Below are 21,317 nucleotides of genomic sequence, written 5' to 3'. Positions count from 1 at the left end.
CTTCCAGGATCTTCCAGATATATATTACTGCATACCTCTCCCGTCTTCTCTCCAGGGAGTAGAGTCTTAGCTGTTTCAACCTTTCCCAGTAGCTGAGCTGTTGCAATGAGACGATCTTCTTTGTGAATCTTCTCTGGATTGCTTCAAGGTCATATCTGGTTCAAATATCCTACTTGTATGTTTATATTGGTCAGCTCTGGGTTCTCTCAACTACCCTACAATATCATCCTAAAAATAAACAATCACATCATCAAAATCTCAAAGCTATGAGATAATGCTTTATTAATTCAAAATAATGTGAATAAATATGTGTTACAGTTGAGAGAGTAATCTTAATGTTAAAGGATTATAATGATTTCTTTTGTACTGTAAACTATTTACCATTTCTGTGATCCCCCCCCTTCCCTTCGTGCCCTAAGCACGTAATTATTTTGGCTTAATGGTTAATCCAGTGCTGCCTTCAAGGTGGTGTCCCAGCATGGTTACAGTTCAGTGACTGGAACAAGGGAAAAGCAAAGAAATGTATATCATCATCATCATCATTTTCTCATGGTATTTGTTCTGCTTGACTTGCACCGACTCACTTTTGCTTCTCTCTGGTGAATTCAATCATTCAGTGATAGGCCTTTCATCACCTTTTAACGAACAACACAACGCTGTTGATATCAAAATACAATAATCATCATCATTGCTTTAAAGTCCATTTTCCCGTGCTAGCATGGATCAGAGAGAATCTCTTGAGGTGGGTTATCTACAGCTAGATGCCCTTAGTCACCAACACTTATCTGTTTCCAAGTAAGGTAATGCTTTTGTGGAAGATAGGATATGGACATCACTTGCACAATAGTGATACTCATTTACAACTATGAGGCAATGTCAAGAGGCAAGGAGATAGTAATATAAGCACACATAAACATGATGAGCTTCTTTCAATTTCCAGCTTCCATATTCACTCACAAGGCTTTGGTTGGCTCAGCGCTATAGTAGAAGACAACTGCCCTAAGGCGGCGAGCTGGCAGAAACGTTAGCACACTGGGTAAAATGCTTAGCAGTATTTCGTCTGTCTTTACACTTTGAGTTCAAATTCGGCCGAGGTTGACTTTGCCTTTCATCCTCTTGGGGGCTGATAAATTAAGTACCAGTTGCGTACTGAGGTTGATTTTATCGACTGCCCCCCCCCCCCCAAAAAAAAATTCAGGCCTTGTGCTGAGAGTAGAAAAGATTCTACAACAATCTTTTGAGGCGACAAGCTGGCAGAAACGTTAGCATTCCAGGCAAAATGCCTAGCAGTATTTCATCTGTCTTTACATTCTGAGTTCAAATTCCACCAAGGTTGACGTGTGGTTGGAAAACAAATTTCTTAACCACATGGCCATGCCTATACACAGTGCCCTTCATTTCCAATATTCTATGAAAACATGTGTCATTGGGAATGGGTGAAAGTTGGTGACAAGAAGTGCACTAGGCTGTAGAAAAATGTGCCTCAACAAATTCTGTCTGCCCTGTGCAAGCATGGAAAAGAGGATGTAAAGCATGCACACACACACACTTTGTCCTAGATTACTCATCATCATCTTTTAATGCCCATTTTCCATGCTGGTATGGGTTGGATGGTTTGACAGGAACTGGTAAGGTCAGAAATTTGCACCAAGCTCCAGTCTTCTGTTCTGGCATAGTTTCTACAGCTGGATGCCCTTCTTAACATCAACCACTTTACAAAGTGTACTGGGTGCTTTTTACATGGCACCAGCACCAGTGCTTTATATATAGCAGTAGCAGCATAGATGTTCATACATGGAACCAGCACAGGTGCTTTGTATGTGGCACCAACATGAGTGCTTTATATATCGCACCAGCAAAGTACTTTGTACGTGGTACCAACACAGGTACTTTATTTGTGTTACCTGCATGTGCTCCTTTTTCATGGCACTAGCATGGGTACTTTATATGTTATACCAGCAGTGGTGCATTTTGCATGGTATTTGTACTGGTGGTTTTTTGCATGACACCAGTATGATCGTAAGCCCCAACAATGCAATTTCATGAGGAAAGTTATCTGAGTGGCCTTGCTTGTATGAAGTTTGATGTTTGAAATATTCCCACCAGAGCCAGAAATGAAATAAAAATAGTGAGCTTGAAACACCATGTGTTGCTGGCAAGGTTTTTGTAAAAATAACATAAAGATAAGCAATTTCATCATAACTTTCATATAATATTTCAAAATATATTTAAACAACAGATATTTCAAAGGAAAAACAGGCTCAGATTACCAGCTAAATGATCAGAAACATGTAACTCAGAGCACATCATTTATCTTTTACTTGTTTCTGTCATTACACTGCGCCCATACTGGTGCACTGCCTTGAGGAAATTTAGTTGAACGAATTGACCCCAAGGCTTTATTTTTTAAGCTTGATAGACTGATACTTATTCTACTGGTCTCTTTTGTTGAACTGTTAAGTTATGGGATGTAAACACATCAACACTGGTTGTCAAGTGGCAGTGGAGGACACAGACACAAAGATATACACATGCACACATAATGGGCTTCTTTCAGTTTCCATCTAACAAATCCACTCTCAAAGCTTTGGTTGGCCTGAGGCTCTAGTAGAAGACACTTGCCTAAGGCACCACACTGGGACTGAACTCCAAACCATGTGGTTGGGAAGCAGACTTCTTACCACACAGCTATGAATGGTTCGGTCACAATGCATTAAAGAAGACTTGGTACTCGTGTATTGAGTTCTGTAATTTATCTAATACTTAGAAAAGTTTCAGCCAGAATTGGTACAGACCATCATCATCATCATCGTTTAACGTCCGCTTACCATGCTGGCATGGTTTGACTGAAGGCTGGCAAGCCAGAAGGCTGCACTGATGTGGCAAAGTTTCTACAGCTGGATGCTCTTCCTAATGCCAACCACTCTGAGAGTGTCGTGGGTGCTTTTATGTGCCACCTACACGAGGGCCAGTCAGGCGGAACTGGCATCAGCTATGCTCAAATGGTGCTTTTTATGTGCCACCTGCACAGGAGCCAGCCCGGCGGCACTGGCGATGACCACGCTCACATGGTGCTTTTTTTATGTGCCACCGGCACGAGAGCCAGTCAGTGGCCCTGGCAACGATCACACTCAACCATAACTAAATTAATAGCATCACCAGGAAAAGACATTTAATGATGTTTCACATTACAGTTATTCATTAGGCACCATAGCCCATTGGAGTAAAGAGTTATTGTTTGCAAAGATTTATCCGGGTGTAGGTGGTTTATCTGGAATTTATTGGAGATATTTGTCCAGGAAGCATTTGAATGTTATGAGATCTTTTTCATCTCTTACATATCTTGGTGTGATGCTAAAGAGAGCAATGTCAGTTGAGGTGAAATAGTTTTGTCTTCATGATGCAAGCATGAGTTTTGTAGAGGATTGATATATATATATATATATATATATATATATATATATATATATATATATATATATATATATGGAACCTTGCTGTCCTCAAGAAGACCTGTCCACTATTGCAGAATGTAGTGATGGTCCCACATAAAAAAGCACCCAGTACACTCTGTGAAGTGGTTGGCATTAGCTGTAGAAATTATGCCCAAACAAACAGTAGGAGCCTTGTGCAGCCCCACCCTTCTGGGGTCTTACCAGCTTCTCTCAAACTGTCCAACCTGTGCTAGCATGGAAAATAGACATTAAATGATGATGATGCTGTTGTATATGTGGTCTGATCAATAAGTATCTGGATTGTTGCCATAGTAACGAAGCCAAAATACGCAGAGTAAAGCCGCTTGGCACAGATTGACCTTGGACTCTGCTATGCATGTGCACTAAGTTTTAATGTTCCAGCTTACTTCTGCTGTTTACAGCAGTGCTTGGAGGGAAGGTGTGTAATGTGTGATCACTGCATCGACCATGACAGAGAATGTTGAGCAGAGTATCTGCATCAAATTTTTTCCCAAAACTTTGCAATACCTGCTCAGAGGCCTATACAAAGTTTTCAAAAAGTTTCCATCATTCTTGACACAATCAAGGAAATCTTGTGCTACTGAAACCCAGGTGTCTTTTTGGTCAGCTGGAAACAATTTTGGCACAAACTTGGCAGACACGCGTCTCATACCTAAATCTTCAGTGATAACGGAATGAACTGAACCGTAACTAATCTGCACATCCTCTGATAAGTCATGGATGGTGATTCGACAGTTTCCCCTCTCAGCTGCATACACAGTTCTGCAGGTTGTGCGTCTCCCAGAACATTCATTAATATCGACATTTTTTGGCCATCTTGAAAACATCCGAACCACTTGTACACTTGTGTGCAGCTCATACACTCCTCTCCATACACTTTCTACAATTTTGCGTAGGCTTCTGAGCAGCTATTGCCATGACAACTTTTTCTGTCATGGTCAATGTAACAATCACACACTACACACCTTCCTTCCGAGTACTGCTGTAAACAGAAGTAAGCTAGAACATTAAAACTTTGTGCACATGTATAGCAGAGTTCAAGGTCAATCTTTGACAAGTGGCTTCACTCTGTATGCTTTAGCTTTGTTACTATGGCAACAGTCTGGATACTTATTGATCAGACCTTATATATATATATATATATATATATATATATATGGATAAATACACGCATACACATGTATATAAAGTGAGGTTATTTTAAAGCAAGTTCAAGAATAACAACTAAACATTTATTGATGGTGTGACTCATTACTAAGAATAGTCAAATTTATTGGAGAGTTTATGTTGACTGGGAAAGTTCTAACATTTATTCAATCACTGTTAAACAAACTTTACAATATGTGTGTGTGTGCATGCATGTGTATAGGCACACCTTTTATTTTGTCTATATATATTCATATATATTGTGTGTGTGTGCATATATATATATATATATATATATATATATAGTAAAATGCATATTTATTTCTATATATCAATGTTAACATTTGTTTATCCAAGATAAGTCGGATGGTTCTACCATGCATCATATGACATTTGTGTTGGTCTTTGTCATCACATCTGTGAGGCCTAGATTCCTAAGCTCTGACATCATCACATCTTCCCATGACTACCACTCCTATGTCTACCCACAATAAACAACACATGACACTTAAAAAAAATTTTTTTTATATAACCAACCACACTTTGTCCATTCTAGTAACATATCCTGACCAACTTCTCATTTCCTTTATAACACCTTTTCTGACCATATTTCTAACAAGACCTTAATTAAAACTCATAAGAGGCTAGCAGCCAACTGTTGTTGGTTTTGAACTCATTATACGCAGGTATTTACTTGTTGAAATTTAGGCCTAAATATAAAGAGCTGAAAGAATTGCTGCAAGGCATTTTGCCCAATGCTCTAATGAGTCTGCCGACCCGCCACCTTTAAGTAGATTATAAATATCATCATCATCATCAAATGCAGCGTTTCTCAATCGGGGTTCCGCAAAAGGTTCCTAGGGGTTCCGCAAGAAAGAGTGAGATAAGTTAATGCTAATTTCATGATTGTAATATTACTATACATGCACAACATATTGGTTACTGTAATACAGACATTATCCTATTATGTTATCAAAAAAATATAATAACCATATATATATATATATATATTGGCACCTGTGTCGGTGGCACATAAAAAAACACCATCCGAGCGTGGCCGTCTGCCAGCCTCATCTGGCACCTGTGTCAGTGGCACATAAAATCACCCACTACACTCTCGGAGTGGTTGGCATTAGGAAGGGCATCCAGCTGTAGAAACACTGCCAGATCTGACTGGCCTGGTGCAGCTTCGGGCTTGCCAGACCCCAGTTGAACCGTCCAACCCATGCTAGCATGGAAAGCGGACGTTAAACGATGATGATGATGATATATATATATTTATGTATGTATGATATTTACCACATGAACTATGATGAAAATAATATGTGAAAGATATGGTATATAATTTTGTTTTGTGCAGGTGTTCCTTGAGACATGTAATTTATATTAAGGGTTACACAAGGGTGAAAAGGTTGAGAAATGCTGCTAATGTCTGACTTCCATGCTGGCATAGGCTGAACAGTTTGACAGAATTCAATGAACTAGGACTGCTTTGGGCTCCAGTGTTTGCTTTGGAATGCTTTCTAAACTGGGTTCCTTTCCTCATGTTAACCACTTTACAGAATGTTCTGGGTGCCTTTTTTTTCTAATAAAGTCACTAAGTAACTTACAAGACAAAGAAAAAGTACCCCCCCTCCATCACTGAGTGGATTACAGAAGAGCTGGAGGTGACTTTGTGCCACATGTTGAAAAGAGACAGGCACAGGTGTCTTGCTGTAGAAGAGACACATGGCTACCCCAAATTTTATAAGAGGTGAGAGATGATGGAAAGAAGATAAAGATGTTGGTGACAAGATGTGAAAGTGTGCTCTCAAGGTACAAGAAGGGGTTTACAAGAGTGAATAGGGCTATGAATTGGGAAGGTGGTTTGTCTATACCATTGACACCAGTATGAGACTGGTACTTTGTTTTATTGACCCTGAAGCGATGAAAGATTAAGTTGATCTCATTGGGATTTGAACAATGAACTTGACAGAGCCAGAAGAAATATCCTTTCTACTATAGGCACAAAGCCTGAAATTTTGTTGTGGGGAGGCGCTAGTCGATTATAATGACCCAGTGTTCAACTGGTGCTTATTTTACCGACCCTGGAAAGATAACATGCAAAGGTGACCTCGACAAAATTTGAACACTGAATATAAAAGCAGATGAAATGTGACAAAGCATTTTGCCTGGCATGTTAATGATTCTGCATGTGGCTTAGTGGATAGGGCATTTGGCTCATGATATTAAGATCAGGAGTTCAATTCCCAGTGATGTGTTGTATCCTTGAGCAAGACACTTTATTTCACGTTACTCTAGTCTGCTCAGCTGGCAAAAATGAGTTGTACCTGTAATTACAAAGGGCCACCCCTTAGAGCTACATTAAGGGTACATGTGTTTGTGGAGTGCTCAGCCACTTGCACGTTAATTTCATGAACAGACTGTTCTGTTGATCAGATCAGCTGGAATCCTCGTTGTCGTAAGCAATGGAATGCCAGTTAGTTATTGCTAATGATTCTGCCTGCTCCTTACCTTGGAGCCTGAAGAAATATCACAAGGTGTTCTGTCCACTTTTCTTACAATTGTTTCAATTCATTGTCCTTAAGTAGATTATAATCAAAGTAACATCCATTATTTTTGGTTAATATTGGTGGGTTTTGCTGTTTTGATGGGTTGAGGGGGTGGGATCTGAAATTGTGTAGGTTGTCACTTGTGATGTTGACATCAACCATTGTCGTCAGCCTCTCTCTCTCTCTCTCTTACAGGATGATCACTCAAGTCTTTGATGCTGTTAATTCTCAGCAAGCAAACTGTTCTTCATTAATCTTCAGCTTGTTTCACACTAAGCATTAAATAAAGGTCACCATTGTTCCCTGCTAATAAGCAGACTTTGTTGCATCGAAGAAGTGTCCGGGTTTGGCTGAACTAGGATAGTTGTTGATAGGAGATGACTCCTTGCTGCACATTGCTGACGTCAAAAGTAGTTATTGTGCATCAGAACTCATTGTTGTCATAGCAGCAGCAGCAGCAGCTGTAGCCTAGCCTAACTCTGCTGGTACATAGTTTATTGTCTTCCTTTACCATTTATTAGTTCTTTAGCTGTGTCATGATTGAATGGAAAAAGTGAAGAATTCTAGCGGAGTTGCTACCAAAGTGACTCCTTCAACTGCAGGTTAGTTCGGCTGTCTGTGTATGTGTGTGTATGTACATATTGTGTGCATGTGTATATGTAATTGTATGTGTGTATGTAAAACAAATACCGTTTCAGTACACTTTTTGGTAATATTTTTGTTTGCAGTTGTTCAAATAACTGTAACCCTGTTTCGTTCGGCATTGAATTGTTGTGATATTTCGAAATATTGTGTGGAACATGAGTGTTAAATGACAATAATGATGTAAGGGTTACAGTGTTTAAAACATCAAACTGTTTTCCTATTCAAAGAAAAAAAAAGTTTGTAATCCAGAATCTCTTTTCTTATCTTATCTAACACTACTTCAATGTTAAATTCTTCCTTTCAGCAATAATTTCATCTTCCTCTTTCCTTTCTCAACTCAGCATCATATTTTCAAATTAAATAATTCTCAACTTTCTTTCTCTCTTTCATATCTAAACAATTGCTGCTACTGTTGTTCTTAACCCCAGATCAATCTTTAATGAGCAGACCTTATGATGAAAGACATTCCAGCGATGACCATTCCATTGTTTTCTTTTAGACATAGTGTATCTAGCTCTACCTCTCTTTATTTTAAGTAACAGGGTGTGGTTTGAAGGGGGATTTGGCAGCTATTTCTAGCAAATCAAGTGACCATGTAGTGGCCCTCTTCCTCATATACTTTTGTATACATTTGATTTTTCACATTGGTTTAGGGTTTTAAAATTTCAGGGTGCATTTGAATAGGGAGAGAAGCAATTGATATTAATGCACTACATATTAATTACATTTCTTTGTATTAATTATTGAGTGGGTTTGCTTTGTTTATTCTCTTTTACACGTTTCAGTCATTTGACTGCGGCCATTCTGGAGCACCGTCAACCCCAGGACTTATTCTTTGTAAGCCCAGTACTTATTCTATTGGTCTCTTTTGCTGAACCGCTAAGTTTTGGGAGCATAAACACACCAACATATATATAATAATTTTCATATTACTATTTGTCAAGCGATGGTGGGAGGACAAACACAGATACAAAGACACATAAATACACACACACATGATAGGCTTTCAGTTTCTGTTTACCAAATCCACTCACAAGGCTTCGGTCAGCCCAAGGCTATAGTAGAAGACACTTGCCCAAGGTGCTATGCAGTGGGACTGAACCCGGAACCATGTAGTTGAGAAGCAAACTTTTTACCACACAGCCATGCCTGCGTTTGTAAATTTTTGTTTTCTCTGTGGTGGTATTTTTTTTTTTTAATTCTGTATTAGTTTGGATTATCTCATTATTTGGTGTTCAGCTAAACTAAATACAATATATTATCATATCACATCATATCTCATTTGACACCAACTCACCTGAGACCACCACCTCTGAAGATTCTAAGGTCCAAAATCTTTTGTTAGTAAATATGAGTTCAATCATAGTTTTAGGTAAGAAACTTCTGTTTTGTTCCAAATACTGGCTTAATAAGGAAAAAATTACTTTATTAACAACCGATGTGGTGTGTTTATGTCCCTGTAACTTAGCGGTTCAGCACAAGAGACCGATAGAATAAGTACTAGGTTTACGAAGAATAAGTCTTGGGGTCGATTTGCTCAACTAAAAGGCGGTGCTCCAGCTTGACCACAGTCAAATGACTGAAGTTAAAGAGTAAAAGAGTAGAGTAACATATGGTTTGGAATAAACATAAAACACTTTACCATCATCACTTTTCTATGCTTACATGGGTCGGAGGAAACTTTTTGAAGTAGATTTTTCTATGGATGGATGCTCTTGCTGTTGCCAATCCTTCCCTATTTCCAAGTAAGGCAATATTTTCCCATGTTCTCCTGACAACAAATAGCTGAATGGTTAGACATGCTTTTATGGAGCAATGTAAACTAATGAGACCCTTTGTATGAACGGTGCCTTTTGTTAACAATTAGTGTGCATCTGTTGTCAAGACAATAAGAAAATGTGCAAAATACACACATATGCAGGAGTGGCTGTGTGGCAAGAAGCTTGCTTTCCAACCACGTGGTTCTGGGTTCAGTTCCACTGCATGGCACCTCATGCAAATGTCTTCTACTATAGCCTTGGGCCAACCAAAGCCTTGTGAGTGAATTTGGTAGACGGAAACTGAAAGAGACCTGTTGTATATATATATATATATATATATACATATTTTCCATGCCGGTGGCACGTAAAAAGCACCAACCGATCGTGGCCATTGCCAACCTCCCCTGGCACGTAAAAAGCACCATCCATATGTGGTCGATGCCAGTGCCACTTTGACTGGCTTCTGTGCTAGTGGTATGTAAAAAGCACCAACTGATCGTGGCCATTGCCAGCTTCCCCTGGCACCTGTGCCAGTGGCACGTAAAAAGCACCCACTACACTCACGGTATGGTTGGCATTAGGAAGGACATCCAGCTGTAGAAACACTGCCAGATCAGACTGGAACCTGGTGCAGCTCCTGGCTTCCCAGACCCCGGTCGAACCATCCAACCCATGCAAGCATGGAAAACAGACGTTAAACGATGATGATGATTTGTGTGTGTCTGTGCTTGTTTCCCAACCATCACTTGACAATTGATGTTGGTGTGTTTATGTCCCCCGTAACTTAGCAGTTCAGCAAAAGAGACCAATTGCATAAGTACCAGGCTTTCAACGAATAAGTTCTGGGCTCGATTTATTCGACTAAAGGTGATGCTCCAGCATAGCTGCAGTCAAATGACTGAAACAAGTAAAAAAGAATGGAGTGCACTGGTTGTCAGGCGGGCACTGGCTGGATGAGACGTGCGTAGTCGGCGGCGAGACAGGCAGAAACTCACATGCAAGTGTGGCTGTGTGGTAGAGAAGTTTGCTTCCCAGCTACATGGTTTCAGGTTCAGTCCCACTGTATGGCACATTGGGTGTTTTCTACTATGGCCCTTGGTCGGCCAAACTCTTGTGAGCCAATTTGGTAGATGGAAACTGATATACATGAACATGTATATGTTTGTGCATGGATGCATGTGTTTTGTTTCCTTCTTTTGATATTGCACGACAGTCATGAACAAGCATCACTCTCATACAAATGGTGTCCTTCTTTAGCAATCTTCTGTGTAAACATGTCCAGCCAGAGGGAAATATTGCCTTATTTGGAAACAGATGGAAGTTGGCAAAATGAAGGGCAGCCAACCATAGGAAATCATCCTCAGCTAATACCGTCCATCCTAGACAAGCCTGGGGAGATGGATGTTAAAATGATGTTGATGATGATGATGATGACACAAATATACTTTATTATTAATAATATCAATGAAAATATCCTTTTTCATATAAATCTTGGAGAATAATTATCTGTAATATCTAACGCTTCCTCCAATTTCAAGAGTTGGTTATTTATCTAACCAAAGATTTGTTACAGCAAGATCCTGTGTTTTAAACCAAAGCCTATCAGGTTCTTCTGTATATTTTGCATTTTTCTCAAGTTACTGGTTCTCTTTCATCTTCCTGATAATTTCTTTTACAAGAATTACTTGTACCATGCACATACTAAGTGCAGGCATAACTTGTGTGGTTAAAAAGATCATTTTGCAATCATGTGCTTCTGGTTTCAGTCCTACTGTACAGCACTTAAGGCAAATGTTTGCTAATTTAGCTCTGTGTAAATTAATGTGAGTGAATCTGGTATGTGGAATCTGTGTGGAAGCCTTTTGTGTATGTATATGTGTATATATGTGTGTAGCTTTGTGTTTGTCCCCTGTTACTGATTCACAACCAATGTGTGGTTTGTTTACATCCCTGCAAATAGAAGAGGCTGAAAGAATATAAAAGAAATAAGGACTGAGGTGGGTTTGTTTGACTGGACGCTTCAAGGCAGTGCCCCAGCATGGCCAAACAGTTTTCAGAAGAAAATATTCTAAACCTGAAATATACTTCTATACAAAGGTAAAAGTACAAACCATCAACTAGAATTATTTCTTGTAACTTGCATTGTTTCGGTTTCAAAAAAAGGCAATGTTTATGGAAATATGACAATACTTCATGCAAATTATACTAATCATCATCATCATTATCGTTTAACGTCCGTTTTCTGTGCTAGCATGGGTTGGATGGTTCGATCGGGGTCTGGGAAGCCAGGAGGCTGCACCAGGTTTCAGTCTGATCTAGCAGTGTTTCTACAGTTGGATGCCCTTCTTAACGCCAACCACTCCGTGAGTGTAGTGGGTGCTTTTTACATGCCACCGGCACAGGTGCCAGGGGAGGCTGGCAATGGCCATGATTGGTTGGTGCTTTTTACGTGCCACCGGCACAGAAGCCAGTGAAGGTGGCACTGGCATCGATCACGTTTGGATGGTGCTTTTTACATGCCACTGGCACAGGTATAACAACTACAATTTCCATTTGATCTTTATTTTGATGTTGATATACTTGACTCAATAGGTCTCCTCAAGCACAACAGGTCACCCTACGATCCAAGGTAAGCACAGCAGGTCGTTCTGCAATCCAAGTGCTTTGGATGGGCTGGGGCTATGCGAAACTGGTGCAGGAAACAGCCATGAACTCACTGAAAATTTCAAAAATTGAACTGGAGCATGACAAAGGAACAATTGGAAAATTCATACACAAGATATGGACATGCTCTTTCCTTGTCAGTTATCATACAAAAGAATTATTACAATTTCTTGCCTAGCACATCTCCCATGACTTTCGGAAACATTTTTTCACTCTAAGAGTTGCTGAAGTATGGAACAAACTGCCAGCATCAGTTGTTAGTTGTCGGAGCACTGCATCCTTCAAAACTTACATGCTTCCTGAGATTCGCCAACACTACACCTGATTTTCTCTCCTCCATACACACACAAGCATGTATCTGACTCATACACTGTTCACTTCCCAGACATTTGTACATTACTTCATATACTTTATATGCACTTTTGACAAGTTGTGGTGCACCTGAGCATTATTGTATACCTGAGCACTGTATACAATAATTTCATTATTATTATTTTATTTAGATCTCATTTCGTGAGATCTGTTGATTTTCATGATTTTTTCTTAAAAATCAGTAGATTCTTGTTTTATTTATTTATCTATTTATTCTTTTATTCTTTTACTTGTTTCAGTCATTTGACTGTGGCCATGCTGGAGCACCGCTTTTAGTTGAGCAAATTGACCCGAGGACTTATTCTTTGTAAGCCTAGTACTTATTCTATCAGTTCCTTTTGCCGAACTGCTAAGATACGGGGTACATAAATACACCAGCATTGGTTGTCAAGCGATGATGGGGAGGGGGGAACACACACATACGCACACACATGTATACATGACGGGCTTCTTTTAGTTTCTGTCTACCAAATCCTCTCACAAGGCTTTGGTCAGCCCGAGGCTATAGTAGAAGACACTTGCCCAAGGTGCCACACAGTTGGACTGAGCTATGTCGTTGGTATGCAAGCTACTTACCACACAGCCACTCATGCGCCGATTTATTTGTTTCTTTTTTTTGATGTATTGATGAATTTTCTTAAATGATATCGTGGATTAATTTATTTTCAAAACAAGTAAAAGATAATATTGAATTTTCTTCTAGTTTCCTTTATGTGCACTGAACAAATCTGTAAGATTGAGGCTAGTTACTATAACCACATTAGAAGTCACCTCAATTAATAAAACTTAGACCGAGACAGACATAACTACCAAGACTATGTCTTTGTCATAATTTTTGCCATCTTCTCCCTTCAAAGCTTATTTAAACTGTTTGTTTCTGGAAGCTTCTTGGCTGAAAATATTAGCTCACTTTTAGTTCCATGCCAACTTCTGTTCATATTTAACTTCAAACAATTGATTTTCTAATTCTTGTTACATTGAACAAAATGCTTTGACCTCTTCAAATCCATCTCATCTACAACAGACTATCATCCTATGATAAAATTCCCTACTTTAAAACAATCTAAATTTAAGCTAAGCCCTTCAATCCCTATGGAGCATCAACCATTGACAACCTTCTCCTCTGTTCTTGACTCTAGGCTATCTTTTTTACTTCCCTCCAATTGGATCCCTGCTTTTTCAGCTTTGCCTCATAACTCTCCCTCCATATTTATAGGGCACCATCTTTACCACCTATCCAGTGGGTTTCAGTTCCAGGTAGTGTTAGAAGGGGAGTCTGCCTTGCAGCTTCATTTTCGAGTTTATTGTACCATGTCCTGTGTTTCCCTGAAGGAAAAGCCTTTCTCTCCCAGGTCATGTTGGTTTCCAGTTGTCATCAGTGCTTCTGTAACTTTACTTTTTCAATGTAAAGCTGTTGGCCTTACACAAAACCATTTTTACCTCCGGGAAGAGGTTATCCCCCCTCACCATCATTTGGCTTTTATCCTTTGACTTGTCTAGCATGGGAACCCCAACTAGGAGCTTACAGTTCACTGGCATAGCTGTCAGGGTCACTGAGACACATGAGCCATCACCTGGTAACATGGACTGAACCTTGTAGTGGAGTCTAATTTAGAAACTTGCATCAAAACTTCATGTTCATTGATGTCCCAAATACCAGCTTAATAGTGAGTTATTTTACTAAATTCTCCAATTTCAAAATTAAGCAGTATATTTCAACAGAAATAATACAGTATCAAAAGAGTTAAAGGATCATCTCAGATTGCAAAAAGAAACACCTGATATCTTCCATTTCCAAAAGTTTTCTCAACTCAGCTCAGCCTATCCCAGCCTTCATTCCCTTATCATTTGACACATTACTGTAAAACACACACACACAGATGCTTGCAGTGTACTGTTGCAGTATATTCCTGACATTTTTTGTTATATAATTGCCTTCAAGCTGCATCATTAAACTGAAGGTGGGATTGGCTTACAGAGTTACATAGTTGGGAGCGATACAGTTGCTGGATGATTATGGTGATGATGTTAATAATAATAATAATAATAATAATAGTAATAATAAATAGTATTAAGTGATGACACATCAGTGAGGAGCGTGATGTTGCTGATAATTGTATACAACACTCGTTAACTTGTTAGATTAGTTACTCTAGAATGTTTTTGTAATCTCTGTGTTTGTTATGTTAAAATATCAAACATAACTTTGAAGTATTCTAGCTGTTTGCTTATCAAGACAGTTATTAATTAATCAAGTCTTAATTAAGTGATCAGTATCTTGAGTTTAGTTTTTTAACTGTTTGACTTGTTTTACATTTTTAGACTGACCGCCATTTATAAACAAATGATAAAACAATCAGTAAACGGGACTGCTATGTAGTTTGCTCAAATGGCTAGACATAGTAGCCAAATCTCCCTTAAAACCATACCCAACAACTGTTTTGAAAAAGAAAAAGGACACATTAGATAATGTAGTCTTAGATATAGTCTATCTAGAATTAAATTAAAAAAAATAATGGGCTCGTCATGATTGGAATGCATTTGATTATTGGTCACTCCATTAAGGGTTGACTTAGGATTAAACAACAGAACAAAATAATTTCAATTTTTTGTTATTTTGTGTCTTAACAAATTTGGGTTTTTGAATACCCTGCTGACCCTTCACCCTTATTTTTTCTCTTAGTGTGTTGAGAGTATGCTTTCTTTCATTCAGTGGCTCTCAGCTGGGTTCCATATGACCCAGGGGTCTCTGTATAAGATTTTGGCAGGGTCCAAGCAAACAAAGTAGTAAATGGGGGACCTAAGTATTTTAGGGGTCCTTGAAAAATGTTTGCTTTGGATGTATTTTTTGCAAGAGACAACTAAGTTTCTTTCTTTAATGTTTTAAATAGTTCAACGTGCTTCCAGCCACTGAAATGTGTTTTCTCAGAGAGTTCTAGAGCAAACCTATGCAAATGAACGGGTGAAAAACAAAATCGGAATTTTGAAAGAAGTATTTTTAAAATTAGTTTTTAAACACCATTTGGCTATGGGGGTCCACCAGAGTAAAATAACCAAGAGGACAGTGTCCCTGAAGTTTGTAGAGTGTCCTGGACCAGTAACATCGATATAATTGATGTCCAGCTTCAACATCTGGAGTTCAGCATCTTTCTCTCTCTTTGATCAGTGACATTAAGTTAATGTCTTGTCTCAACAATTGCAAGATATTGTCTTTTTGGCCAGTGATATTGATGTCCATCCTCAACATCTTTAGGTCAATGTCTCCCAGACCAGTGACATTGGTGTGGCTGATGCCCAGTTGCAATACCTGCAGGCAAAATATGATCAGATCTGGTACAGACACATTAACGGAATAAACTCTGTTGATGACACCCAATGCTCAGGTAATAGAGGTGGTATTAATTTAAGTGAACCATAAAATATATTTGGGAAGAGAATTTTTGTTTATTCTGAACAGAAGCAGTCATTTCCTGAATATCTTCCAAACCTCTTGGCATTCAGTGATACATTGTTTACACTGTGTCTGACCTCAGTGCTAATTATATCGGTTTAATTATTGATGTTCATCTTCTATCATATGTGAACCATCAGAAAGACCAATCTTGAAGTGATTCTGGCCTAGTTAGGCTGTTATGATCACCATTATCACAAATACAGCACTTCTTTACAAATCCACTCTTTAATCTGCAGGAAATGATATGGTGCCTGTGAAACGGCCAAATGCTCGTGATTTTGTGCATTCAAAGACTTAAATTTACTGGAACATAAAACAATGGAAGCCATTCATTACTTGTTATGGATGTTGTTTAGATACAGTTTGAACCAGGTCAAGTAGGTATTCATTATTTATTGTATCCTTTATTTAAGGTAGTATAGTGCAATTTTGGGGATATTTGGCTGCTATTTCTAACACCTAAAGTGACCACATACAAACTCCATCATTAACTTACACATTTATTCAGTTTTAAGTGTTAGTCTATCTGTTGTGTAGAAGTCATGTGTTCCTTGCTTTTAATTCCAGTTTAATGAAGAATTTGGTAACATAATCTTGTTATTAAAGCTGGTTTTTGGAACATAAATTGATATAAAAGTTTGATAGGCTTTGATTTATTCCTTTATTCCATTTGCATTCAAACTGGCCATATCCAGTCAGAATAGTTTACCTGTTGAAGATGATGATGACTGGCTATATCTAGCCTCTCACACATCTCCTACAATGTCATTCTAAAAATATAGTCATATCAAAAATCTCAAAGCTACAAGATAGTTAATTTTTTAAAATTCAAAACAATGTGATTAAATATGTATTACACTTGACTGCGCAATCTGAATACTAATGGGTTAAAACAAGATGTTTGTATCTGGAATCAGGGTTTGTCTCAAGGTGGGTTGATATTGAAAAGGTTAAGCCATAATTTGGCAGTTATTGCAGATCAAAGATGACTGAGAGATAAAGAATTGGTGTGAATAAAAAGCTAAACACGATATTTGGACATAATTACTGAAGGAGTCTGGAGAGTGCAAACAATCATGTCTTTCACCAGCAAATTGTTTTATGGTCTTTCCTTTAACCTTTTACTACTTACAGTTGTGTATCATAATTGATCTGGCAACAGAGAAGACCTGGCAAGCCAAGTGAGACTATAGCCATAGGCAATATGCTGTGCTTGAGAAGACCTGTTAAATCCAGTGAAATTGTTGTCGTGGTTGATGCCAGTGCTGTCTGACTTGCACCTATGTTGGTGGCACATAAAAAGCACCATTCAAGTGTAGTTGATGCCAGTGCCACCTGACTGGCTCCCATGCCGGTGGCACATAAAAAGCATCATTCAAGCGTGGTTGATGCCAATGCTGCCTGACTGGCTCCTATGCCGGTGGCACATAAAAAGCACCATTCAAGCATGGTTGATGCCAGTGCTGTCTGACTGGCTCCCGTGCTGGTGGCACATAAAAAGCACCATTCAAGCGTGGTTGATGCCAATGCCACTTGACTAGCTCCCATGCCAGTGGCACGTAAAAAGCACCATTCAAGCGTGATCAATGCCAGTACCGCCTGACTGGCTCCCATGCTGGTGGCACATAAAAAAGCTCCATTCAAGTGTGGTTGATGCCAATGCTGCCTGACTGGCTCCTGTAAAAGCACCCACTACACCCTTGGAGTGGTTGGTATGAGGAAGGACATCCAGCTGAGAAACTTTGCCAGATCAGATTGGAGCCTTGTGCAACCTCCTGGCTTGCCAGTCCTCAGTCAAACTGTCCAACCCATACCAGCGGATATCAAATGTTAATGATGATGATAATCACTTCAGTTGTTAATTCCTTTCCCACTATAACATATTTTATGACACCTCACTACACTTAATGCTCGATGCTTCCATCAGACTAAACAGCATTGATTCTTTTATTATCAACCATAATTCTTGATACTAAGCTACTTCAGACTGCTCCTGCTTCTATGATATAAAAGCATTGGTATAAAAGTACTGGTGATGGTTCTGCATAAAAAACTCTCAATACACTCTGTAAAGTGGTTGGCATTAGGAAGGGAATCCAGCCATAGAAACCATGCCAAAACAGGAACCTGGTGCTGCCTCCTGGCCTTGTCCAACCTATACCAGTATGGAGAATGGATGTTAAATGATGATGATGAGTTTGTTTGTTTTTAAAACTTAAACGATTGCAGTATTTAATCCTAAATAGAGAAAGATTAAATAGAGCTTTCGAGATGATAGTGATGCTCAGATTTATGGGATTTGCATAATTTTTATTTGTAATGTTTGGTGATTATTTTTCCAAGATCTTCCAGATAATAAGACTACTCTTTCAAAAGAAAAAGGAAAAGATATTCAGTAGTTAACCATTTTGATACCAACCTACCTGAGGTTGCACCTGGTTCTATGATACAAACTTCCTGTTTTAAAGTGGTCTAAATTAAATCTTTCCATCAAAATTTCATGTTAATTTATATTCCAAACACGAGTTTAATAATAACACAATTATTTTACTAAATTCTTCATTATTTTAAAAATTAATTGGGACATTTCTATGTGGTCGTTCATTAAGCTAGAAATAGCAAGGATGATGTGGGTTGTATTTGAAAGCCTATAACATACCAAGCAGGCATACCAACAAATTCACTGCTGAATTTCTTTTTTCCAGTAACTTGAAATCATCTTCAGATTAGGTGCGGGTAATTTGAAAGTGATTTCATCCTCGTCCTTATCATTTCACATTATCTCAAATCCTTCCTTAAATGTTCATCACCTTGCTGGAAAAATAAACTTTGTTTTCTGTGTGTGTGTGTGTGTGTGTGTGTGTGCGCGCGCGCGCATTAGGTATACATGTGTACTTTACAGAAAAAGTGTTAAACATCAACTTTGTTGGAGGAGTGGCTGTGTGGTAAGTAGCTTGCTTACGAATCACATGGTTCCAGGTTCACTCCAACTGTGTGGCACCTTGGGCAAGTGTCTTCTACTATAGCCTCGGGCCGACTAAAGCCTTGTGAGTGGATTTGGTAGACAGAAACTGAAAGAAGCCCATCATATATATGTATATATATATACATGTGTGTCTGTGTTTGTCCCCACAACATCGTTTGACAACCGATGTTGGTGTCTTTATGTCCCTGCAACTTAACGGTTTGGCAAAAGAGACCGATAGAATAAGTACTAGGCTTACAAAGAATAAGTCCTGGGGTCGATTTGCTCAACTAAAGGCGGTGCTCCAGCATGGCCACAGTCAAATGACTAAAACAAGTAAAAGAGTAAAGTGCATAAATATATTATTTTGTATAATAAATGTGTATGAAATATTTTGTTTTGTATAGAAATATATTTCATTTACATTAATATATTTTTTGTATAATATGTATTTTGATTGATTTGTTATTAAAAAAATTGGAGGCTCAGAATCTCGTGTTTGTTTTAAAGGAATCATAAAAATGTTAGTTATATCTATTAGAATCATCCGTAAGTTTTCCAACACATCCCCTGTGTAACTTATTTCTTTTCCATCAATGTATTTGTACATTTTAATATTAATAGTATTTAGATGCAGCACAAAATTTTGTCAGTGAACAGGTCGTGGTCTCAAAGCGACGAAAATATTTTGACAAATTAAATTTAAATATTGAAGTGAATTTAATGGTTTTTGTGTGTTTTTAAATGGCTTATAAACACTTTCCACACTGCAGTATTAATAACCTTATATAAATACACAACTACAGACATACAGAGATGGGAAATGATATTTTTTTTATTCCTGTTCTTGATATGAAAAGTGGAGGTTCCAGCAAAGAATTTAACTATTTGGAAATAAAGTAGAGATGGAAATGGATAGAGAAGGCTGTAGGACATTAAAAAAATGCTATCTCACAGTTTAAGATTTTGAAAAAATGTTTGCAATTAATTAAACTTAATCATTTAGCTTTATGGGTTGCCTTTCCAGGTACCAAGCCTTTTGGTTGCTTCTTGAGACACAAGAATATGGTACACCTATTCTGAAAACCAGGAATCTTTAACATCAGCTCTGCATCATCCCTTATGAAAGTGCCATAATATTTTAAGTTCAAGTACTTTGTTGGATCAATTTCTTAATGAGATACCACCTGTAGGATTGTGGAGATGAGGTTCAATTGATTATTCAGTATTTGATTAAAATTTTGATGGTCTGCAGTAAGTGAACTACATATCTAGAAAAAGAAAATGGACTCTGTTGTTGGACATGGTCTTCTGTTAAAATGGCCAGGCATCTTCAACTTGAGGAGTAGAGTTAACAGAGAGAAACTGAATGAAAGCCATTGTGTGTGTGTGTGTGTGTGTGTGTGTGTGTATACACATCATCATCATAGTTGTTTAACGTCCGTTTTCCATGTTGGTATGGGTTGGACAGTTTGACTGAGGACTGGCGAGCCAGAAGGCTGCACCAGGCTCCAATCTGATCTGGCAAAGTTTCTACAGCTGGATGTCCTTATGCCAACCACTCCGAGAGTGTAGTGGATGCTTTTACATGTCACTAGCATGAGTGCCAGTTTGTCGGTACTGGCAACGGCCATGCTGAAAAGGTGTTTTTACATGCCACCTGCATGGGAGCCAGTCCGGTGCCACCTGCATGGGAGCCAGTCCGGTGCCATTGGCAATGACCACGCTTGAATGTTGTATTTCGCATGCTACCGGCACATGTGCCAGTAAGGTGATGCTGGCAACGATCACACTTAAATGGTGCATTTTACATGCCACCAGCACGGGTGCCAGTCAACGGCCCTGGCATCAATCATGCTCAGATGGTGCTTTTAATGTTCCAAAGGCACAAGTGCCAATCGGGCGGTACTGTCATTGGCCACGTCAGTGATTTTGATTTCACTTGCCTCAACAGGTCTTTGCAAGCAGAGTTCATTGTGCAATGAATGAGGAGTACTCATAAGTGGGCTGGTTATACACCACTGGCATAGGCCACAAGGTAATGGTCTCACTTGGCTTACCGGGTCTTCTCAAGCACAGCATGTCTCCAAAAATCTCGGTCACTAGTCATTGCCTCGGTGAGATACAATTCAACACGTGCAGCTGCTAATCCAGACATGTTTTTCCCCCACTCTCCATCTATTTTCTCTTCCATTTTTCCTGGGTTTCAAAGTAATACACCTTGTTTGTTACTCTTTCACTTGCCTCTGTCTTTTGTTTTTTGTACAACTTTGAACCATATAT

General features: G+C 38.8%; 1 protein-coding gene across 7 annotated transcripts in view; it reads left to right on the top strand.

The window, feature by feature from the left end:
* The window catches only part of LOC115228362 (fibroblast growth factor receptor substrate 2), a 55,843-nt gene that overhangs the window by 10,299 nt on the left and 24,227 nt on the right, over positions 1 to 21,317 (top strand). For 3 of the 7 annotated variants that reach the window (XM_036514001.1, XM_036513990.1, XM_029798969.2), the window contains exon 1: positions 7,629 to 7,776. The exons of the other annotated variants lie outside the window; for them this stretch is intronic. The gene's annotated coding sequence lies outside the window, so the exon portion shown is untranslated. Of the gene's footprint in view, positions 1 to 7,628; positions 7,777 to 21,317 lie in introns of those variants that run through there. 7 annotated transcript variants of the gene reach the window in all.

The sequence above is a fragment of the Octopus sinensis genome, linkage group LG2 (assembly GCF_006345805.1).
Source record: "Octopus sinensis linkage group LG2, ASM634580v1, whole genome shotgun sequence".
In the NCBI taxonomy this organism is placed as follows: domain Eukaryota; kingdom Metazoa; phylum Mollusca; class Cephalopoda; order Octopoda; family Octopodidae; genus Octopus; species Octopus sinensis.
The sequence above is the reverse complement of the archived record's forward strand: the minus strand, read 5'-3'. Positions and strand labels throughout refer to the sequence as shown.